At 46.8% G+C, this 22,168-nt stretch overlaps 1 protein-coding gene across 8 annotated transcripts in view; it reads right to left on the reverse strand.

Moving 5' to 3' along the window:
- Positions 1–19,615, reverse strand: part of CDKL5 (cyclin dependent kinase like 5) — a 1,213,679-nt gene extending 1,194,064 nt beyond the window's left edge. For 4 of the 8 annotated variants that reach the window (XM_069204517.1, XM_069204511.1, XM_069204514.1 and 1 more), the window contains exon 1: positions 19,422–19,615. The gene's annotated coding sequence lies outside the window, so the exon portion shown is untranslated. Of the gene's footprint in view, positions 1–19,347 lie in introns of all 8 variants that reach the window. The other 4 variants (XM_069204516.1, XM_069204510.1, XM_069204518.1 and 1 more) reach the window with 3 other exon arrangements.
- Between the last annotated feature and the right edge of the window lie 2,553 nt (positions 19,616–22,168).

The raw sequence follows: 22,168 nt of genomic DNA on the forward strand, positions 1-22,168 counted from the left end.
CAACTGCTAATAGTATTTGGGGATAACAACGTGGTAGCTCTATGGGGGACGTGGCCTGAGGCCGATGGCAACGGCAGCACAGTGAGGAGTTTCCAGTCCAAGAGCCCCAATCCACTAGAATCCTGACCTGAATAGTAAGAGGTGCAGCGTACTCCTGTCCTTACAGCACGCGATCCTTGACTGGGGCGAGTGAAGTGGCAATGGAGGTCCTGATCGGCTTGGCGGAGTGAGTGAGGTGGCAGCCTGCATGGCGCAAGATGGTGGCCGTCGCCGCGGTGATGGCAGCTGAGGCAGTGTGAAGGTGCTGCGCTCTACTGGAGAGCCTGCTGCACTCCAACTGAGGGGACTGGACTCAGAGACGGCCGTCAATGGAGACCAGCGGGGTCTCGGCCCTGTTATCGGGGCCTGAGCCTAGGAGGTACGGCCTGGGGGAGTGCTGGCTCAGAGTGTGGAGGACCAGGAGAACCTGCCAGAGCCACAGGTGAGAAGCCGTTGGATCCGTGGGAGAGGGCAGACCATGCAGCTGTCCCGCCTGGAGTTATTGTTGACTGAGGAGAGAGGCTGGGTCAATGAAGGGGCAGATGGCCTTAGCAGCCTAGTCCGGAACAGCAGAAAAGGGCGGAGTGGGACAATCTTGGCGCTGGGGCTCTGCCTCGGCGGGCATTAGCAGGTAAAGCCCTGTGTATCGGGTAAGGAGCCGATGGTGCACCCCCAGGAGGGGGCCCCTTCCCAGGACAGGGGCTCGCATGCCAGGATGATGCCTTTGGACACAGGGGTGGAGGAACCATCATCTCCTTCCCATTGGGACTGCGAGGGCAGGCCCCTCCCCACTCGCCCCCTCCGGGATGTCTCAGATGCAGACTGCTGCTTGGCCGGGGCAGGTGACCCTCATCCCCCATTGTCAAAAGTGCCTGCCTATGACCTCGGCTCCCCAGCTCTGTGAACTTGCCCCTCTGGGCCTGTTGTCTGATGGTGCCTGGTGCCCTCGAGGCCTGTAGCTGAGAGGAGTGGGGAGGCCACGAGTGGCTGTTGGAGGGCTACAGAGACACAGGCCCCCTTCAGGTTGAACAGTATTACCACCCGAGCTCTGCTTATGGGACCACAGGCATGATCTGTTGGAAGCCTGAGGAAACATCCTGTTGGAAGTGCCTGACACCAGACTGGAACATTACTGGGGGGCCACGTGAGGGGTGAGCTGGCCGTCCCTTTTCCAGCAGCGGCTTCACCATTCTGGCTTTAGCTGAGGGGACTGATTAGCTAGGTCATCTGCTGCCAATCGACGATCGGAATGGAGAGAGGGTAAGAAAAGTGCCGTCCCCCTGCTTAATGTGGCAGATAGGTCTGCCTGCGGGGCTCGAGGTTGTTTTAGGAGGCATCTTGCTCCCTGATAGTGGTAGCGGCCATGGGGAAAGTCATGAAGAAGAAGGACCCCACTCCCCCAATTGACGAGGAGCTGACACGGAGGAGAGCACACAGCAAGGCCCAATGCTACAAATTGTGATACAGGCCATAACAGCCACTGGAGAAGCTTTAGAAACAAAAATAGATACCTAGGGGGCTGAACTGAGCTTACTTAAAGATGACCACCTTTGGCAGGTCGAGCGAGGTACTACCACGGAGAGGGTGGTGGTGGAGATATCCCCGGCTGTTGCAGACCTGACAACCCATTCGACCACCAGGGAAACTAGGTCCAGACCCTCGAACTCAGAGCTGAGGTCGCAGAAAACAGGTCCTGCCACAGTAATAACCGGTCAGTGGAGCTTCAAGAACGAACAGAGGGAGACAACATGATGGCCTATCTGGAAAAGCTCATCCATACCAAACGCCCTCGGAAGGGCTTGTCCCCCTTCTTTGCGTTAGAACGAGCCCACCAGGTGCCAAGTAGGCCGCCTTCTCCGGGATTGGATCAATAACCACCCGCAGCCGGGACCTAGTGGCACGTCGATGGTGCAACACCCCTCTGGACCTCGTAAGAGGAGAAGATTCAGTCCTTGCAGCACAATGTCTCCAACAGGAAAGGAATCACAAAGAGAACGGAGACAAGCAGTTGAGCCAGTGGCATACATGAGAGACTCAGATGTTGGATCCCCATCTGTGGTGCAGGAAGCTCACGCAGAGAACTCAGAATTAGACTTAGCCTCCAGCGTGTTGAGCGCTGCCAGCACTCTGTTGCCACATTTTACGCCTGGAACTGCAGATGACATTATCTAGTGCCCCACCGAGTGGTTAGCTGTCAGACCACTGCCCACAGAACATGGCAGCACCGCTTTATGCTCACAAGTGGCTAGAGCCCCGCTATTTTTGATTAATCTCCTTCAAGGATGCATAATGCTTCCTGTTAAAAGTTAATATATGGGGCTCTGGATTCAGGCCAATGATAGAGTCCCCACTTCGGTTGCACAGGCATTTTTTGTGACAAGTGTAGGAGGCTGGACTGGCTTGTAGTGAGTACCAAGGGGTACTTGCACCTTGCACCAGGCCCAGTTATCCCTTATTAGTGTATAGGGTGTCTAGCAACTTAGGCTGATAGATAATGGTAGCTTAGCAAAGCAGCTCAGGCTGAACTAGGAGACGTGTGAAGCTACTACAGTACCACTTAGTGTCATATGCACAATATCATAAGAAAACACAATACACAGTTATACTAAAAATAAAGGTACTTTATTTTTATGACAATATGCCAAAGTATCTTAGAGTGTACCCTCAGTGAGAGGATAGGAAATATACACAAGATATATATACACAATAGCAAAAATATGCAGTATAGTCTTAGAAAACAGTGCAAACAATGTATAGTTACAATAGGATGCAATGGGGAAACATAGGGATAGGGGCAACACAAACCATATACTCCAGAAGTGGAATGCAAACCACGAATGGACCCCAAACCTATGTGACCTTGTAGAGGGTCGCTGGGACTATTAGAAAATAGTGAGAGTTAGCAAAATAACCCACCCCAAGACCCTGAAAAGTGAGTGCAAAGTGCACCAAAGTTCCCCTAAGGACAAAATAGTCGTGTTAGAGGGAGAATGCAAGGAAAACACAAATCAGCAATGCAACAACGATGGATTCCTGTCTGAAGGTACCTGTGGAACAAGGGGACCAAGTCCAAAAGTCACAAGCAGCTCGGAGATGGGCAGATGCCCAAGAAATGCCAGCGGTTGGTGCAAAGAAGCTCTTACTAGGCTGAAGAACTGTGAATACTGCAGGAACGACAAGGGCTAGAGACTTCCCCTTTGGAGGATGGATCCCCCACGCCTTGGAGAGTCGTGCAGAAGTGTTTTCCCGCCGGATGGACGCCAACAAGCCTTGCTACACGCAAATCGTGCGTTTGGCGTTTTTGGACGCTGCTGGGGCCCAGGAGGGACCAGGAGGTCGCAAATTGGACCTGCAGAGAGAGGGGACGTCGAGCAAGACAAGGAGCCCTCACTGAAGCAGGTAGCACCCGGAGAAGTGCCAGAAACAGGCACTACGAGGATGCGTGAAACGGTGCTCGCCGAAGTTGCACAAAGGAGTCCCACGTCGCCGGAGACCAACTTAGAAAGTCGTGCAATGCAGGTTAGAGTGCCGTGGACCCAGGCTTGGCTGTGCACGAAGGATTTCCGCCGGAAGTGCACAGGGGCCGGAGAAGCTTGCAAAGTCGCGGTTCCCAGCAATGCAGCCCAGCGAGGTGAGGCAAGGACTTACCTCCACCAAACTTGGGCTGAAGAGTCACTGGACTGTGGGGGTCACTTGGACGGTGTCGCTGGATTCGAGGGACCTCGCTCGTCGTGCTGAGAGGAGACCCAAGGGACCGGAGATGCAGCTTTTTGGTGCCTGCGGTTGCAGGGGGAAGATTCCGTCGACCCACGGGAGATTTCTTCGGAGCTTCTGGTGCAGAGAGGAGGCAGACTACCCCCACAGCATGCACAAGCAGGAAAACAGTCGAGAAGGCGGCAGGATCAGCGTTACAGAGTTGCAGTAGTCGTCTTTGCTACTATGTTGCAGGTTTGCAGGCTTCCAGCGGGGTCAGCGGTCGATTCCTTATCAGAAGGTGAAGAGGGAGATGCAGAGGAACTCGGCTGAGCTCATGCATTCGTTATCTAAAGTTTCCCCAGAGACAGAGACCCTAAATAGCCAGAAAAGAGGGTTTGGCTACCTAGGAGAGAGGAAAGGCTACTAACACCTGAAGGAGCCTATCAGCAGGAGTCTCTGACGTCACCTGGTGGCACTGGCCACTCAGAGCAGTCCAGTGTGCCAGCAGCACCTCTGTTTCCAAGATGGCAGAGGTCTGGAGCACACTGGAGGAGCTCTGGACACCTCCCAGGGGAGGTGCAGGTCAGGGGAGTGGTCACTCCCCTTTCTTTTGTCCAGTTTCGCGCCAGAGCAGGGGCTAAGGGGTCCCTGAACCGGTGTAGACTGGCTTATGCAGAATTGGGCACCTCTGTGCCCAACAAAGCATTTCCAGAGGCTGGGGGAGGCTACTCCTCCCCTGCCTTCACACCATTTTCCAAAGGGAGAGGGTGTCACACCCTCTCTCAGAGGAAGTTCTTTGTTCTGCCATCCTGGGCCAGGCCTGGCTGGACCCCAGGAGGGCAGCTGCCTGTCTGAGGGGTTGGCAGCAGCAGCAGCTGTAGTGAAACCCCAGGAAGGGCAGTCTGGCAGTACCAGGGTCTGTGCTACAGACCACTGGGATCATGGAATTGTACCAACAATGCCAGGATGGCATAGAGGGGGCAATTCCATGATCATAGACATGTTACATGGCCATATTCGGAGTTACCATGGTGAAGCTACATATAGGTAGTGACCTATATGTAGTGCACGCGTGTAATGGTGTCCCCGCACTCACAAAGTTCAGTGAATTGGCTCTGAACAATGTGGGGGCACCTTGGCTAGTGCCAGGGTGCCCTCACACTAAGTAACTTTGCACCTAACCTTTACCAGGTAAAGGTTAGACATATAGGTGACTTATAAGTTACTTAAGTGCAGTGTAAAATGGCTGTGAAATAACGTGGACGTTATTTCACTCAGGCTGCAGTGGCAGGCCTGTGTAAGAATTGTCAGAGCTCCCTATGGGTGGCAAAAGAAATGCTGCAGCCCATAGGGATCTCCTGGAACCCCAATACCCTGGGTACCTCAGTACCATATACTAGGGAATTATAAGGGTGTTCCAGTAAGCCAATGTAAATTGGTAAAAATGGTCACTAGCCTGTTAGTGACAATTTAAAAGTAATGAGAGAGCATAACCACTGAGGTTCTGGTTAGCAGAGCCTCAGTGAGACAGTTAGGCACCACACAGGGAACATATACATGCACACCTATGAGCACTGGGGCCCTGTGTGACAGGGTCCCAGTGACACATACATATAGGCCACAAACCTATGAGCACTGGGGTCCTGACTAGCAGGATCCCAGTGACACATAACAACCATACTGAAAACATGGTGTTTTCACTATGAGCACTGAGGCCTAGCTATCAGGATCCCAGTGAGACAGTGAAAACAGTGACAAACACCCTGACATACACTCACAAACAGGCCAAAAGTGGGGGTAACAAGGCTAGAAAGAGGCTACCTTCTCACAACAAGCCCACATCTTATTGTTGGTTATCTACTGGTTTGGACAGGGGGCCTCTACCGATTTGTCCTGGGGAGCGACCATTTGTTGGGGTTTGTTTATTTGGGGGTTTTAGGATTGCATCAATTTGTGACTTGCCATGATAGCTCCGGAGGCACCTGAGCCAAACTTAAGAGGGAGGGAGACTGGATGAATGCACACTCACACTATAGGTAGCGCTCATGGCTCCCCTCGGGAAGGGTTTGCGCTCTAGTGCAGGTGGCACAGGCAAGCCTATTATACTAGTTTCTCTGCTTTTGCATGGGGCATTCTCATCTGAGTGAGAGTAGGGGGTACCCTTCCAATGCGTGGCTCATGTGGCAGAACCCAAAGGGAGGTACCTAGCAGTGAGTGGGAGATTAGAGGGTAGGGACCTGACCCTAATTAACATCTACGGACAAAATACGGACCAGGTCTCCTTTCTCTCGAGTCTATTGGGACCCCTGGCACATTGCTTTGCCCAATCCACAGTGCTAGGGTGCAACTTTAATTGTGTGACTGAATTAGATATGGAGACATCGCACCCCCCCCACTGTGGGACTCTCCGGTCCTTAGAGTAGCCCGGACCTTCTTAGATTGGCTACAAGCTGGGGGCCTGGAGGACACATGGTGCCTGGCGCATGCCCACGCTCAGGATTATTTATCCAGCATATATAACCTGCATGTGCGACTTGACACGTTATGCTTCCTGGACGTTCATAGCATGGTATTAAATGCAGAATATTTGGCTCGCACAATCTCAGACCATAACCTGCTCCTCTTCAACCTCGAATGGCTTCTGCTCTAGGACTAAGATACCTGCATGGCAACCAAAATCCAAAGTGTTAGAAGACCAGGGCTTTAGGAAGGAAATAAGGAAAAATATAGACCAATTTTTTGAAGCTTTTGAGGGAACAGCCTTGACGAAGCAGATTGAGTGTGATGCATTTAAAACAGCACTTTGGGGCCAGTGCCTGGTGAAGTGGATAGGTATAAGAGGGACACTATTGAGGAAGGTGCTGGATGCTGAGGAGGAACTCCGCCAGATTGAGAGACAGAGACCGGAAAACCCAGATCTACAACAGCCTCTACAGGATAAAAGATAGGAGTTACCTGCTAGGGTGGAGAGATTCCATTGCTTTGATTATAAGGGATACATTGCACGCACGCATGCGGAGAGGGACTAGGCTAGCACACTACTAGCCTGGCTGGCTAACCCCATAAAGCGCAAGAATCCAATTATAAACTGGAGTTGGATGGGGCTTAACGAGAATACAGACAGGAAGGAAAAGGATTGCTTTCTCCAGTATTATACATTACTGTATCAAAGTTAAGCACCTATGATGCGGAGGTGGTGAGAGCATATCTGAACCCCTTGGAGCTCCCACATCTTACGCACGAGGAGGAAGAGGCGCTTGGAGGGGCTACCACCCAACAAGAGATTAAGGTATCAGTTAAAGCTGTGGCATGAGGCAAGACCCCAGGAACAGATGGGTTTCCTGCGCAGTGGTATTTGGCCTAAGCAGACCAGCTGGTACCCAGACTCGAAGTGTTGTATAATGAAACCCGAGCTTCAGGCTACCAACCAGATACAACCTGGGAGGCACTGATAGTGCCACTACTGAAGCCCGAAAAGTCCCCCAGTGACTTTAGGGCCTACCGGACTCTCTTGATGCTGAATATCGAGTATAAAATCCCAAGTAAAATCCTAGCCACTCGACTACTCCCCCACATGCCTAGGCCTATACATCCGGACCAGGCTAGTTTAATTCCCGGGCAGAACACAGCCCTCAATATCAGGCACCTTCTCTTGATCTTAGAACACGGGACCCTGACCATGAAGGAACAGTGGTTATGGCTGTTGACATAAAGAAGGCAGTCAATAGTCTAAAGTGGGAGTATTTATATGGGGTAATGTCGCATATGCACCTGGGGAAAGGTTACTAGTCTGGACCAGGTTGCTTTACACAAACCCAACTGCTCGAGTTTGAACCAAGTTGGTTATCTCACACAGCTACAAGGTAGAGCGGGGACACAGCAGAGGTACCCTTTGTCACCCTTGCTCTTTGCTCTGGCGGTAAAGCCTTTGGTGGCTCAGGCCTGCTCGGGAACCTACTACCGGGAGTTAAGAGTGAGGGAACACTGTCTTAGGATAGCCTTATATGCCAACGACTTGTTGTTATTCTTGAAGGACACCACTGATGAATTAGACGGTGCTAGGACCATGTTGGACGTCTTTGAACAGCTGTGGGGTCCTAAAGTGAACTGGCAGAAATCCTGAGTTTTCCCGATAACCTCAGAACTAGTCCCCACGGTTGACCTGTCTCCCTTACAATGGGCCACTAGGTGTATATCTCACCTGGGAGTCAAGGTATATCACAATCACAATGTTCTCCTCAATGGGAATGTAGGCAGCTCGTTGCGTGCTCTGAAATCCAGAATGGAGTTTTGGAAAACCCTTTCCCTATCAATTATAGGCAGAATAGCATTAATGAAAATAATTGCCCTGTCGATTATACTTTTTTGGGGCGCTCCCAATAGGGATCCCTTGGCCGGTATTCAGAGAAGTGGACTCCACAGCAATAGCATTCATCTGGGGCTCAGCCCGCAGGCGGTGGCATTGCCCACACAGCAGTACCCTGTGGTAGAAGGAGGGCTAGTGGCACCGGACTTCAAAGGGTTCTATCTGGCAGCTCAATTTCAATGGTTGGCCAGTGGCTGGTGGGTAGGTGGAGACCAAAGCAGGAACTTGGCCCCTTTGTGCCTGGGTTGACAGCTTTAGTGCAGACCTTATCAAGGGCAAGGCAAATGTCACCAGACACCAAGGACTTCCGGGTTATTGTTAAGTGGTGGGCTCAATGCCCAAGGAAGATGCACGCCAAAATACCATACACTCTGGACTTATACCGATAACCATGTTGAGGGCACTACCTCATGGAGGGGACTGGAGAGGTCTGGTGAACTGGGCGGCAGCAGGAGCCGCTAACTTAGGAGACCTTTTTAGAGAAGAGGAATTACTCCCCTTTGAGGGTTTTAGGGCTGAATTTCCCAAAGGGACACTTCCTTTTACACAGGCCGATTACTGCATCCATCCGGCAACACTGGCAGAATGGAACTGTTGAGCCCCCGGCACTAGGAAGTTGCTGCTATATAGCCCTTTCTTCAGGTACCATTAAAGTGGTCTTCTGCTTATATAGAGCACTTGAAGGGTACCTCCGCAGCCCACTCGATAAGCTGAAGACCAACTGGAAAGAGGACTTGGGGATTCAGATATCGGAGGGACCTTAGGATTACGTTCTTGATAGGACGCCCTATATGTCTAGAAATGCCGGCTTCGAACTGATTAACTTTTACATTCTACAGCAAGCCTGCCCAACCCCTGAATGTATTCAGAGATATTTTCAAGTAGAAAATGCAAGCTGGCCCATATGTGGGGAGAAAGGGACAGGCCTGTAACACATGTTGTGGAGCTGCCCTCAGATTCACCACTATTGGGAGGGGATTACAGAACTGTAGGCCACTGCCGTAGATAAGGAAATCCTATGTATGCCGAGATACTGCCTCCTGAAACTAAAGTTACCAGCAAGTTTCAAGATTTAGCGTTTCTTCTGGCGAAGAGCGAGATTACGAGGAACTAGAAATCAGCAGGGGGAACCGGATTACTGAAGTGGTTTAGTGAGTTGGAAAAATGGGCGGCCGTACAGGGAGAAGTATTGCTGAGGGAAGAAAAGAGGGGGATTGGTACATTAGAGATGGTGCATGCATGGGAGGCTCTGGCAGCCAACTTTCAGGCTGACGGTAGGGAGCTTTATAGATGTCTTTAATTATGACACAATTAAAATACACTCAAAAGACAGAAATACCCCGTATGGAACAGCTCTGGATGGTACCTGCCAACTCTTGACTTCTGGTAGACTGATGTTATTGCAAATAAGATCCAATGACTCATAGTTGCTGAAGATGGACTTAAAGGCCGCCCCTCAGAACCAGAAATCACAAACAAAAAGAAATCTATCTTGTGAAAAGTTGAAGTTCACTTTATATAAACTGGAAGTACCCTATGCAGGTGTTTTTCCTCTCCCGGAGAAAACGAATGGAGGGGTGGAAGGGGTTAGAGAAGTGGAAGGAAAAGAGGAAAGGGAAGCGGGAGCACAAACAATGCTGGGAGAATAAAAAAGGGAAAGAACCTTGAGAAAAAAGATGTACAGGGCCTGAGAACCTCTTTATCAGACAGAAAAAACAAAAAGAGGGAACACATTGAGGATTAACTAACTCATCAGTATGTTAGCCTAGGCATATAACCACCAATATTAGAACCTTAGCCGTACAAATCTTTAACTCCTCTGTTTCTAAAAACTCAAATAGAAGGACCTGGACCCTAGTAAAACCAGTGTAATGTCTAATGAAGGTAGTGGAAAAAGATCTACAGACCAACCGGAGAAAAATCCCTTGAGGAGAAAAGAGGCCTGGTCCGCTATAATAGGGACTTAAAAAACCCTGAAAGCTAGAAAGGCAGGTTACTGGCTTCCTAAGGTAGAAACTTCAGATCAAATCAAAAGCCATATCTTAAAAAGTCAACAACTTTACCAGTTCACAAAATGCTGCAGTGAAACTCCTAGATAGACATCAACCTTCAAAATCCCACAAAAGATGCTTATATGCCTTGACAGCTATACAGCAAATGGACTTAGAGATACACTGAGCCACCTGTTTAAAATGCCCTCAAATGTGGATGCTCAGCCTCTCAAGGTCCAAAGGCCCAGATGGAAATGGATCACAGGTGACTTCAAGAGGAGTCTTCAGAGGCCTTATGGGGAAAATCCTGTGTCTGAAGGACCTCGGGCAACAACCAGAAAGGAGAAAAGGCATACAGTACACCGATGGGCCATGAAGGAGATATTGCATCCACTCTACAAGCCTTTGGAATATGAGTCAATGGAAATCATTGTCTTCTGAGAAGAAGAGATCCAGCAACTGTTGAATACAGTACACAACAAGCTCCTGAAACAGGACAGGACTGAGACACATTGAGATTGATGAGGGAAAAATCTGAATCAAACAACTTGCATATGTAGTTTCCCTTCCAGGTAAGTGCATCGCTCAAGGAACAAAACTGCTCTTTGCCCAGAAACCGACCTCTTTGGCTTCAGATGGCAGATTCAGAACTCAGGAGCTTCCTTTATGTTTGATATAAATCTGAGTCACTCAGTTGTTTGTTCGAACATACACATCCCTACCTTGGATTAAGGGAAATGCTGAAGAGCTAGGAAGGTCACAGAAAGCTTCCTCCAATTGGAAGAATTGTTGGCTTCACTCAATGACCACTGACCCTGAGCTGAGACTCCCTCTAGTGTTGCACCCCAGCCTCTCACTGGCATCTGTCATGGGAAATACAGGAAAAGAAGGAACCAGAATGACTCTCTTTTACAGCCACTCTGAGTCTAGCCACCACTAAAAAGTGTGCCTGATCCTCAAAGGCCAGGAATCAGGGCCTTGTAATCTGCTGACATAGGAGTTCAATGCAGCAGGAGGTGTTTCACTAATGTGTATAAATGGTGATGAGTCCAAGGGACCACTATCACAGAGAAGTACATAAAGCCCTCTATCAACAACTACTCTCCGACTGTGCTGATGACTGTTCCAGGGGGCACTGACTTGGGAAGTCAGTTTGAAAGTCCTGGTCTTTGGTTAGTTCGCCCCACCATATCTGTCCATAACAGAGCTACAATGAATTTCTGATTTTGTGACAAAGTCAGATTTGGCTTATTGACATTATTAAGAATTCTGTGCTTCTGAAACAGACTGCATACTCCTCTGATATCCATGCACCATTAGAAAGAGGATGTAACCAATCAATTATCTATATACAGAAAAAATAGAATGGCTTCAGTATGCAGAAACACCACCAGTGGCGCTAGGACGTTCATGAAGACTCTTGGTGCAGAGAACAACCACAAGGGTAAGACTTGAACCTGGAAGTGATGGCCAAGGACGCAGAAACAGAGATCTCTCTGCAGCTCTATATGAAATAGTGTGTCAAGATAGGCACTGAGATGGTCTATGTAATCAAGGAATTTCCCTGGTGCCAGTAATGGGAGGACTGACTGCAAAGTGGCTATCTTAAATGCTATTCTTGGCAAAAAAGTGTATTTGATTAAAGTCCAAAACAGGGCATTGCTGTTGTGAAACCTTTCGAACCAGAAAATAATGGTGTACCAGCCATATTTCCATTTTTAATCTGGAATTGGTATAATCAATGCCCTGTCCAGTAGGTCTTTAATTTCTTTGGTCAAAACCAGTTGGTGTACCACACAGGAAGGAGATGGGGTTACTTAAATGTGTTCTTGCAGAATCTCTGTGAAATTACTCTTGTACCCCTGGGTGATGATTCTGGGGACTGAGGCATCCAACACCGATGCATGCCAGACATCCTAACAGTTCTCTATTGGCCATCTGACAGGTAATGAGGCACTGAAGAATGAGGGAAAATAGTCATGAATGAGATTTGTCAGAAGCAGGGGCCCCCAGCCCCGACACCAACCTCAACAGAGCTGGTCCCTTGTTAAGTCAACCCAGCCAAAAATGAACACACATTGAAAATGGGGGAAAATTCCTCTGCAGAGTCCCCGCATGTCACTTTGTATGCTTCTTGGAAGACAGTGCCGGGCGCCCTAATAAAATGATTCCACCTGTTAAGAAGTGAGTCTTTCACCACATAGACCAACACATGCACATCCCACATGCATGGGTCTATTGGGCACCCAGTCTCACAAGAACCCACTATTAAGAAAAACAAAGGCATGGCAGGTAATGCGGACCAAAAGCATCCTACTGAGAACCCAGATCACTGCTGCACTGGACGACTAATCATTACTGGATGAAATGCTACCACTAGTGTGTGCAACAATCCCACGGGGAAAGTGCCATCCCAGTTTTGAAAGCTGGAATGCCAGAGCAGGACACACACACAAAAGTGTTGAGCCTAAGCATATTTTCTCCCCTCCCCCCCAAATGTTGGCAAGGACATACCCAAAGCGGTATTAAAAGCCTTTGTTACTTCTTTTTCCTTAGCATAATAAACACATGTGAGTAAGAGGGATTTCCTTATTTTAGGGCTTTAGGAATGGCAAACATTATGCAGGTCAGAGAAGAGAAAAACAGAAGTGTGTTGTTAGACACCTCTCTATACTTGGAGTGCCTAAGAAGTGGAACTTCCTTTCAATAGCACAGGAATTATGTTTTAACTTTAAATTCCTTAATTTTAGTTTTACAGCTGTAAGCTTTTTCTGTGTGCAAGATAGAAGCCTCAAATTGTAAGAAATGGGACTAAGAAAGTGTACTAGATGAAATTGTCAATTACCTCTGGAAATACGAATTGTTCATTTGCAGAAGAAAAAAAATATCTCCTAATGGAAAAATCTATTCTGCTCATTACCACCAAACAGTGCTGAATGTGAGCCAGTGGTTGCCAATGGGGGGCCACTGGCACATATTATTGAGCACTGCCACTTACTTTTCCTGATCTAACATTTCCCCAAAAACAAAAGAAGCAAAAAACACACACAAATGGGAAAGAAGGGTGAAGAGAAAGATGGAAATGCAGCATGAAGGGTGAAAGCAGGGACCTGTAGGGGTGATCTAAAGGCAGAGGGAATGCCTGGCAGTGGATTAAAGTGGTCTGGTGTGCTTTCAGGGCTATACAGCCATGCTATTCAGCATGCCCACATTCCATTTCCCTAGGCGTGGACATATGAGTAAGCTTTCGGGCACCAGCACTTTTTTTCTTACAATTTAAGCACTGCTGCCATGGATAGAATGTCCTCCTGTGGTAATTATATCACCACCAGCAATCGACCAATACAGAAAAAAATATTGCAAACAAAAATGACATTTAATACAGTTTGTGATAATGGACACCTGCAAGACGCCAAAATTGTTTCAACATGAACAATGTCAGTTTCTTTAATGCTGTACCCCATAACATTCAATATCATATAAAGCAACCAGGAGATATTTTGGCCACCCAGGGCATCTCCAACCAACAGTATACCAAAGACATCCAATTCCACCTCGCTAGGAATGGATGGTCACAATCTTGGTGGGTGTCTCAGGTACAGAGAGACGTGAATGCTTTTTTACCTTTGACTTAAAACATAATCCCTTCAAGACTGGATCACATCTGCACGCTAGCATTGCTTCTAGTCCAGTACTAGTAATAGCACCTTAACATGAACTGAATTATTTCCACTTTTGTCTACACTGATAAATCTCTCAGCTGTATTCTGGACATTCTATCAGTGTTGACACATCTCAAAGCCTCAACGCCTCTTTACAGCTCACCCTTAGAGAACAAGCGAACCCTGAATTTCTCTTTTCAGTCTTAGATTCACTGATTAGTCCCTATTCATGTCACATAGAGGTGATGCACAAACCAACCCATTGGATTGATCTTCTCTTTTACCCTCAATCCTATGACACAGGGTTCAGCCCTGCAGCATATTCATCCTAAATGCTAAACAGCCTCAACCATACTCTCAAATAGCTCCTCCTTCCAGCCAGTATTACTTTCAAGGCCGTCAGCATAATCTACAAGCTCTTCAATCATTTATATTAATCCATTTCGATAACCACCATTTACCTGGAAATTGCCAGGTAAAGAAACACATTGTAATGGGCTTGCTTAACCAAGGCACCAAGCTCTTTGAGTTTTTTTTGGTTATTACGATATTTGCAATGTATCACTACTAACCCAATTTGTTTAAGAAGGTAAAAATGAAATGTATTGTTCTAAAACCATAACCACTCTTTCCTCATAACTAATATCTCAGGTCCACATGCCACAATGCTCACTTAGATTAGTTTAATCGTATTTGTTTAATCTTAACCAGGGCTCGAAAAAGCCACCAGACCACTCCTGAGTCTTATTTGATCAGATGGAGCTATTTTTAATACTGGCTTCTCCCTTTTGGCAATTGACAATGAACAGGTGTTCTGTTGAGTTGAAAAGGTTTAAATCTTGTTTTTGTGTCACATTTGCTCTGTGTTCACAGACAGGGATCAAAAGTCAGTTTTTCTTACAATTAATTTTCCTTCTGACTGCAGAGTTCCAGGACTTTGTAAGGTGAACTGTGTGACCTGCTGCTTAGAATGTAAAATAAAAGGATACAGGATGTCAGGTTTTTACAAACACACAACATTTAAATGACTAAGTGAACTGTGCAAACATTTCAAAATATATTTCAGTAGTTGTGAAAGCCATTTTTTATATTTCTGTGTGATGAAAAAATATTTTAATAGGATGAAAACAAATCAGAATACTGTACATGTTGATATATGCAAAGGATATGTTTTCTGAAACCCAATTATCGCAGATTGTTAATACACTATATAGTTTTATCAATAAAGCTGCAAGTCAATGGAGAGGTTTTTGGACATTTCTCGGAAAGTTACTGTGTAGATGACAATATGTTTCCACATCATGGCTTAGTAATATATATTCTTTTAATTAATTGAGTGTTTAAAGAAACTGATAAACACTCCTGCCCTGATAGCAATGCTGTTAGTAAACTAAAAGAAGTCCTAGGTTATGTGAGCTAGACCTCATGGGTATGTGGGCTAGATTCTTGTGATGCATGGAGCAAACTTTAGTCTACTTAATCAAACAAAAGAGGTTGTTTGTTTGCTGCAGAAATGCTGAACTCACATATTTGAAGGTGCAATCATACGTGAGAATAAAGAAAAAGGTAACTCTGTAAACTATTTGCCTAGGATCACACAATTTGAGACCCGTTTAAGGGTCAAGTACATTACAGTTAGGTCGAGTAGATTATTTAAGTTACTCGACCTGCAGGTCTAGTGACATTTTTATGATTTTTCGAGCCCTGAGTACACCTCTCCATCACTAGTAGGTTGCGTATACCATCTTTAAAAATGTGTCCAGGGTTGCTTTTATTCATTCTAGATTGACTTAGATGGTATGTTACCAATATAAAACTGTAATACCGTGCCTGGAGTGGTATAAGGCTTTTGTCATTGTTTCTACTCAGCGTGGATGGCACTAGCTAATCCTATGCTTAAAGAATTTGCTGTAAAAATGTCAAAAGGCTTTCTCGCTTTTAGCATGGATGACACTGTGCTAATCCTATGCTTAAAAACTCTTTCTAGAGAAACAGACATTTGAGGTGAGCAGATTCAGAGTGTTGGTGGTATTGTAGAGTACAAAAAAACGATGGATTAAACCCAGATCTGTGACTGGGGGTGAGTGTCTGACAATGTTCAGCATTCCGTCCATCACTTGTTGTTTTTGCTTTGTCGCCCTAAGTGGGAAGGGTATACCCAGACGTGGGTCCCGTGCTTCCCATGCCACTGGATTCAAGCTAGCCTGGCTGATGAGGGGTGAAACCCCGAAACCGGTCCCAGGATGCTTGTTTCCGGTCCAGTGAGGACCTGGCTTGGCAGTTCGGGCTGGACTGCTCCCATGAGGAACAGGGTCAAGACTGATTTGCATATGGCTGGGTCCAAACTGGGGTGGCATGGTGAGCAAAAAAACGATGGATTAAACCCAGATCTGTGACTGGGGGTGAGTGTCTGACAATGTTCAGCATTCCGTCCATCACTTGTTGTTTTTGCTTTGTCGCCCTAAGTGGGAAGGGTATACCCAGACGTGGGTCCCGTGCTTCCCATGCCACTGGATTCAAGCTAGCCTGGCTGATGAGGGGTGAAACCCCGAAACCGGTCCCAGGATGCTTGTTTCCGGTCCAGTGAGGACCTGGCTTGGCAGTTCGGGCTGGACTGCTCCCATGAGGAACAGGGTCAAGACTGATTTGCATATGGCTGGGTCCAAACTGGCGTGGCATGGTGAGCAAAAAAACGATGGATTAAACCCAGATCTGTGACTGGGGGTGAGTGTCTGACAATGTTCAGCATTCCGTCCATCACTTGTTGTTTTTGGTATTGTAGAGTGCTCCATATAACGGAGTTGCTGTCCATCCTAAACTTGGGAACTACCCAGAGTACACTACTTTCTTTTTTACATAATTTATGCAGCACTCTAAGCCTGAAAGGGCACTGAAAAATAATGAATTATAACCAAATTAATGGAACAAACTTTTTTATTTTACCATGTTTAATGTTATACTTAACTTATTACAAAAAAACACAACATTTAAATGTTCAGAACGTAATATACAATTCATATATACTATATAATAATATAAACATTAAAGAGAAGGTTGAAATGTTTACTCTTGGTGCTTGTTTTAAATCTACTTTAGCAAAGGATTCATTTATGTTTTTCATGCTCTCAAATCTTGTATATGTTGTTGAGGTCAGCTCCAACCGTTTCAAGAACTTCCTGCTATTAACTAATATCTATGGAACTGGGAGGGTTTGGTCAAATCCTGTCTGGCCAACTGTAATTACAACAATAATAGAATGGATATATTGTTATGCCCGATTACAGTAGGACTTGAACTCGTCATAATCATGCAGGCATTAAGTATCTAATCCTCCTCTTTTACTGCAGGAAATTAGGGGAAGAGCTTACTCCAGAAAGATAAAAAATGTGTAGTAGCAGAAAATATGTTTTTTAGTGGCCTTGTCATTAGCATGGCATATTAGTGCTAACTGTAGGCAATGCCCAAATTTGGTGTTGGTGCATTGAGGTAATGCTCAATATCAGGACTTGTGATCTGAAGGAGCACAATCAACTGGTCTAGAAGGAAAATGTAATACCAGAAAAAACAATCACTGACAAAGCCAATAGTTCTGGCTGGCTTTAATGTACTAAGATGTAAACAGGGGCATTCACAAACTCTGTTTACATGAATTAGATCTCACCAAGAAGTTATATCTGCTGTAACATGACATATTTATTGTAAATGTTTAATATAACATTGTAACAGACACTTCAGTTGTTTGTGTTACTACAACCTGACTCAAATAAACTAATTTTAAAGAACCTTGCAGATAAAAGTCTTCTTCTACCCTGCCAGGGTTTATATCTGTGGAACATGTACCCCTGCAAGCCTCTGTTTAGGAAAAATGTAAACTGAACACTATTTTACCCACATAATCTGCTATTGTATTTTCTGAATCTTAAGGGTGGGTCTGTATGGTGTGACGCAATTCCCTTACATGGTCCAATCTTCCAAACTGTTTAATGACGTATTTTGGCCTTGGCCCACCCACTACAGTGTCAACCATATACAAGTTGTAGGGAAGGGGAATTTAGGAGACACACATGCAAATTAAGCAGCAACAATGAACTGGGCAAATCTTAAGAATGACACTTAAAAAGTTTTGAAAAAATGCTTCTGGTGCACGCTAAGCAGGGGAAATGTTTATAATAAGGGACATCCTAGAGTCAAAACTGCAGCTCAAATGGGACGGGACAGTAGTCTAGCTTTGAAAATACAAACGTGTTGGTACACTTGTTTGACAAACCAATAAGATGTATTTAAAAAATCCATGTTACGCTATTGTTCACAACTCAATTGTGTTTGCAAAACAGCGTTAAAATATAAATGCCAGCACTTCGACTTCAAAAGTCCTGACGAGTTGGCACACTAGCTTTCGATTTTCACAAGCATGGGTAAAAGACGTTTGTCCACAGAGCCTGAAAGTGGCTTTTCATTTAAAGCAGGGGGGTGTAGATACACCATGATGTGATTTACAACCACCTCATTCAGTCATACATTTTTTTCTGAGAAATGGTCCCTTAAGACAACATGCCAACTATGCATATGACCGAAGACAAGCGACGGGTAACCCAGTGTCAAAACTACGGAAACAAAATTACCCCCTCTTAAACCCCGCGGATTCACACAGAACATGTTAATACTCCCAAAAAGCCATGTCCAGAAGTCAAAAGCACTCTGGTCAGTGCCCTTCCAGCAATATGGATTTCTGGCCATTTAATGCATGCCCTTTTCTTGGAAACGCTGACAAGCGATTTGTTAAAATAAGGAAGAAGAAGAATTTTTACGGGTCAGCTGCAGGTTCTAGGAGTATGCATTCTGTGTGAGATGCGAGCCGGGCACTGGTTGCATCTTCAGCTAGTTTGGCGTGCATTTCTGGGGCCTAGAGCTGCAGTGCAAATGGCTGAGCACTAATCGCAGAGCGTGAGGGACCAGCCTCCCATTACTCACAGGAACCCCGCTTGAGAGGAAGGGGTGCAGTCACACAACACAGCAACACGGTGTAAAAATAGGACAGCCGAGGTTGGCATATTTGGACAAAATAAAACGTTTGGGCAAAAGGAGGAGAGAAATAATATGGCAAGCAGCAGGGATGGTGCTGATACCAGTAAGGGGAGATAGAGCGATGCCAATTAATGACAGCTCCGGCGCTGTGGCCGCGACGCACTGGAGCCCGAGAGACAAGCACAGACTGCGCGAGTTGAGGAGGATGCTGCTTGGGAGATGGGGAGCCCCCAGGTCTGCAGGAGGGGCTCTGTCGCTGGAGGGGGCGTTGTTGGCAGGTCCACATGAGCGGGGTGCTCCCTATGCAGTGAAGCCGATGCTACCTAACTGCGGGGCGGGGGTGCTGTGCGGGTGAGTGGGAAACGTCCGGCCCTGGGGACGGTGCTGACTGGTGAGAGTGAAGGGTTCCTACCTGACAGGGTGAAGGGGTGTTGCCCTTGGTTGCCAGGAAGGTTGCTGTCTAGCTGCGAGTGTTGGCTAGCCTGCGGGGGATACCTGTTCCAGGAGAGTGGGCAGTCGAGTCGACATAAGAGAGATACCTGTTCAAGGGAATGTGGTAATATCAAACCTGTCGGAATGCTGTGCGTATGCGAAGTGAGTCGGCTGCTGGTCCGCGGGGTTGCATGGGGCTGTAACACTGACCTCTGCAAATTGTTCTCTTCGGGAGGCAAAGCTGTCCTTTCCGCCTCCTCCCCTGTCGCCGCAGCAGCCTCCGCTCCCCCGGCCGCGCCGCCGCAGCCTCCTCCGCTGCTCTGAGCCTCCCCTGCCTAGCGCTGTTATGACAGATTCAGTTGCCCATTAGAATCGGTCCCTTGCACACACTGCGCATGTGCAACACAGTGATCTTCACGGGAGCGCTTGATTTTGCTCCTGCGAAAGATCATTTTTATAGCGCATGCGCCAGCCGTACAGGCACGCGCTTTCTCCGAGAAGACCCCTATGCAGCGAAAGGCAAAGCGCGAGCGAATCACAGGCGATGCGCGCGCACGGTACCTGAGGCAGGAAGATGCAGTTAGAGGAGAAACAAATTGAATGAGAGGGAAAGTGGGAAAAGGGGAGAACATAAGCAAAAAATAGATAAAAGTAATCTTTGACCCAAAAGAAACAAAAGCGGTGACAAATTAAGATAAGATCGTGGAGGCAATGGATAAAAATATAAAAGAGCCCCCCATATCAGAAAAAATATTGGAATGAGAAACGGAAATGTGGAGCGTGTACATGGTGTATCCATGGTTTTGTAATAGTCTATATTTGAAGTGGGCTCTGACCTCTGATGCAATCTCAGCAGAGAAAGCAAGGATTCACTGGGTGTAGAGTCTTAACAGTCACTAATTTATATACCGATTTCACAGTGTCAGTGGTCATTTTCATTTCTCTGATTAATCTTCCCATACTTTGCTAAATGAGGCGAGTCCACCTTTCATGAGGCACTGTGTGACCAACAAAACCAAGCAATAACTTGGTCGCCCATGTTTTGTTCTTCCTCCAAGGTCACTTCCTCTCATCTGAGGACATTAAGAAAAGGACCCATATAAAACGTCCTAACAACTCCTAGCGCTGGGAAGTGAGGTCATGACAACGCAAAGGAACATAGGGACATAAATGCTGTGACAAGGAATGGTCATCAGAAATATGAGGATTAGTGGTAAGTAATTGGGTCATTGTCTTTTCAACCGTTCCACGTCGCAGTCCTTATTAAATCATGATATAGCAAAACAGAAACCCACCACCTGATCTCCAATAACCACACACCACCCCGAAGTTATGCAAAAAGCTCACAGAAGTAGGATAGCAACAGTAAAATACATATAGTGAGAGAAAAAACTGCAGGGCAACCGAGCCAGCCAGACAAGAGGCCTCTGAAGATCCCAAGCCAAAACAGAGCAGGAGACAACTACAGGAAACAAACCAAGAACTAGGCCAACAGGTCCTTTCGAGTGAAAGCCCAGCACAGCCCAGTCCAGCCCAAAGCCAGGTAGGAAAAGCTGAAGGCTCAGAATGTACTACAAGGCCGACTACAATGTACAAAGAGCCAAACAGCTCACGTTCAAAAAGAAGACCCCAGGGAAAAACGCTGGAGAGCCAACACAAAAGCGCTATGTTCAACAAGAGGCTCGCACAATGGGGACAGCAGCACCCAAAATCACAGATGAAGAGAATCTTCCAAGAGGAAGCCCTCAGGTGCCTGCCATACAGGAAAGACCACCCCACAGGTCCAAAGAGCGCACACAGAGTCCTCCTGCCCCAAACAAGGAAAAGGGCAACAGGCAGACTCAAAATTAGATCACCTTAAAAAAGACAAACTTACTAGTACTAGAAGGGCTGTAAGAAATAAGAGGCAACAAACCCAGAAAGGCACTGAAGTCATGCAAGAATGCCAAAATAGAATCCCCCATCACTTAGAGGAGATGAGGCACAACAGGAGGCAAGCAGGTAGGAAACCCACAGCAAGTGGTCATTTCTGGCCAGAGCCACCACCCAAAAGCAAATTGGCAGCCAACCCCAGCAAAACACATGTGAAACCACAGTTCGACCAATTAACCCACCAGGCAGAACCAGCTGAGCAGCAGCCAGAAAGAAGCAAATGGAAAGTAGATGGGTCAGAAGAGCTCAGGGTCACCTCCCACTACACTATCGTCACTCGAACCCACAACAGGAGGGAAAGCAGAAGAACCACCACTAGGGCATACAAGAACCATATACAATGGCACCAGAAACCACTATCCACACCAGCCACAGGGAATCAGGTATGTAAGCCAACACAAAAGGAAGGAATAGCCAGTTAGACAAACACTACAGGCAGAAAGATACAGCCAGGACCCAACAGTCGCTAATAAGATCCAAGCATAGCCACGAGCCACGCCTGAACCCCATAAACCAAAGAGAAAGGAAAGGTAAGACAACTCTGTCAAACAGAGACAGTTGTGGTGCTTTGTGATGCTTTATATTGGGTTTGTTATATTATCTTTTTATTTAGTTGTTGTTGTTTAAGTATTGCGTTCTGCAGTGCATGCAGTAGCACTAGGTGTCTTCCTCCTTTCTTATCCTCACGCTGCTCATGCATCGTTCCAAGTTATTCAGGTACTGTTAGCTTATGAATGCTTAGGGCGAGTTGTTGCCACTCGCCTTCGTGGATGGATGTCCTGACTGTTGCGGACCATTTTCTGAAAATAAAGTCTTCTGCTTCATCCTACGCCATCTCCCTTTATTTACTTAAACAGTGCCTGGGCAAAAAGCCTCCACCTCGACAAGGAGCACAAGAAAGGCCAAGTCTAAAATGCCACTGAGAAAAAAGGGGGAAAAGCCAAAGAGAGCCCACATACTGCAGGGCAAGGTCCTGAAGAAACTCCCTAAACCAAAAATAACCAACAAATCACAGCGAGCAGGCA

This window comes from Pleurodeles waltl, chromosome 8 (genome assembly GCF_031143425.1).
Source record: "Pleurodeles waltl isolate 20211129_DDA chromosome 8, aPleWal1.hap1.20221129, whole genome shotgun sequence".
NCBI classification, from domain to species: domain Eukaryota; kingdom Metazoa; phylum Chordata; class Amphibia; order Caudata; family Salamandridae; genus Pleurodeles; species Pleurodeles waltl.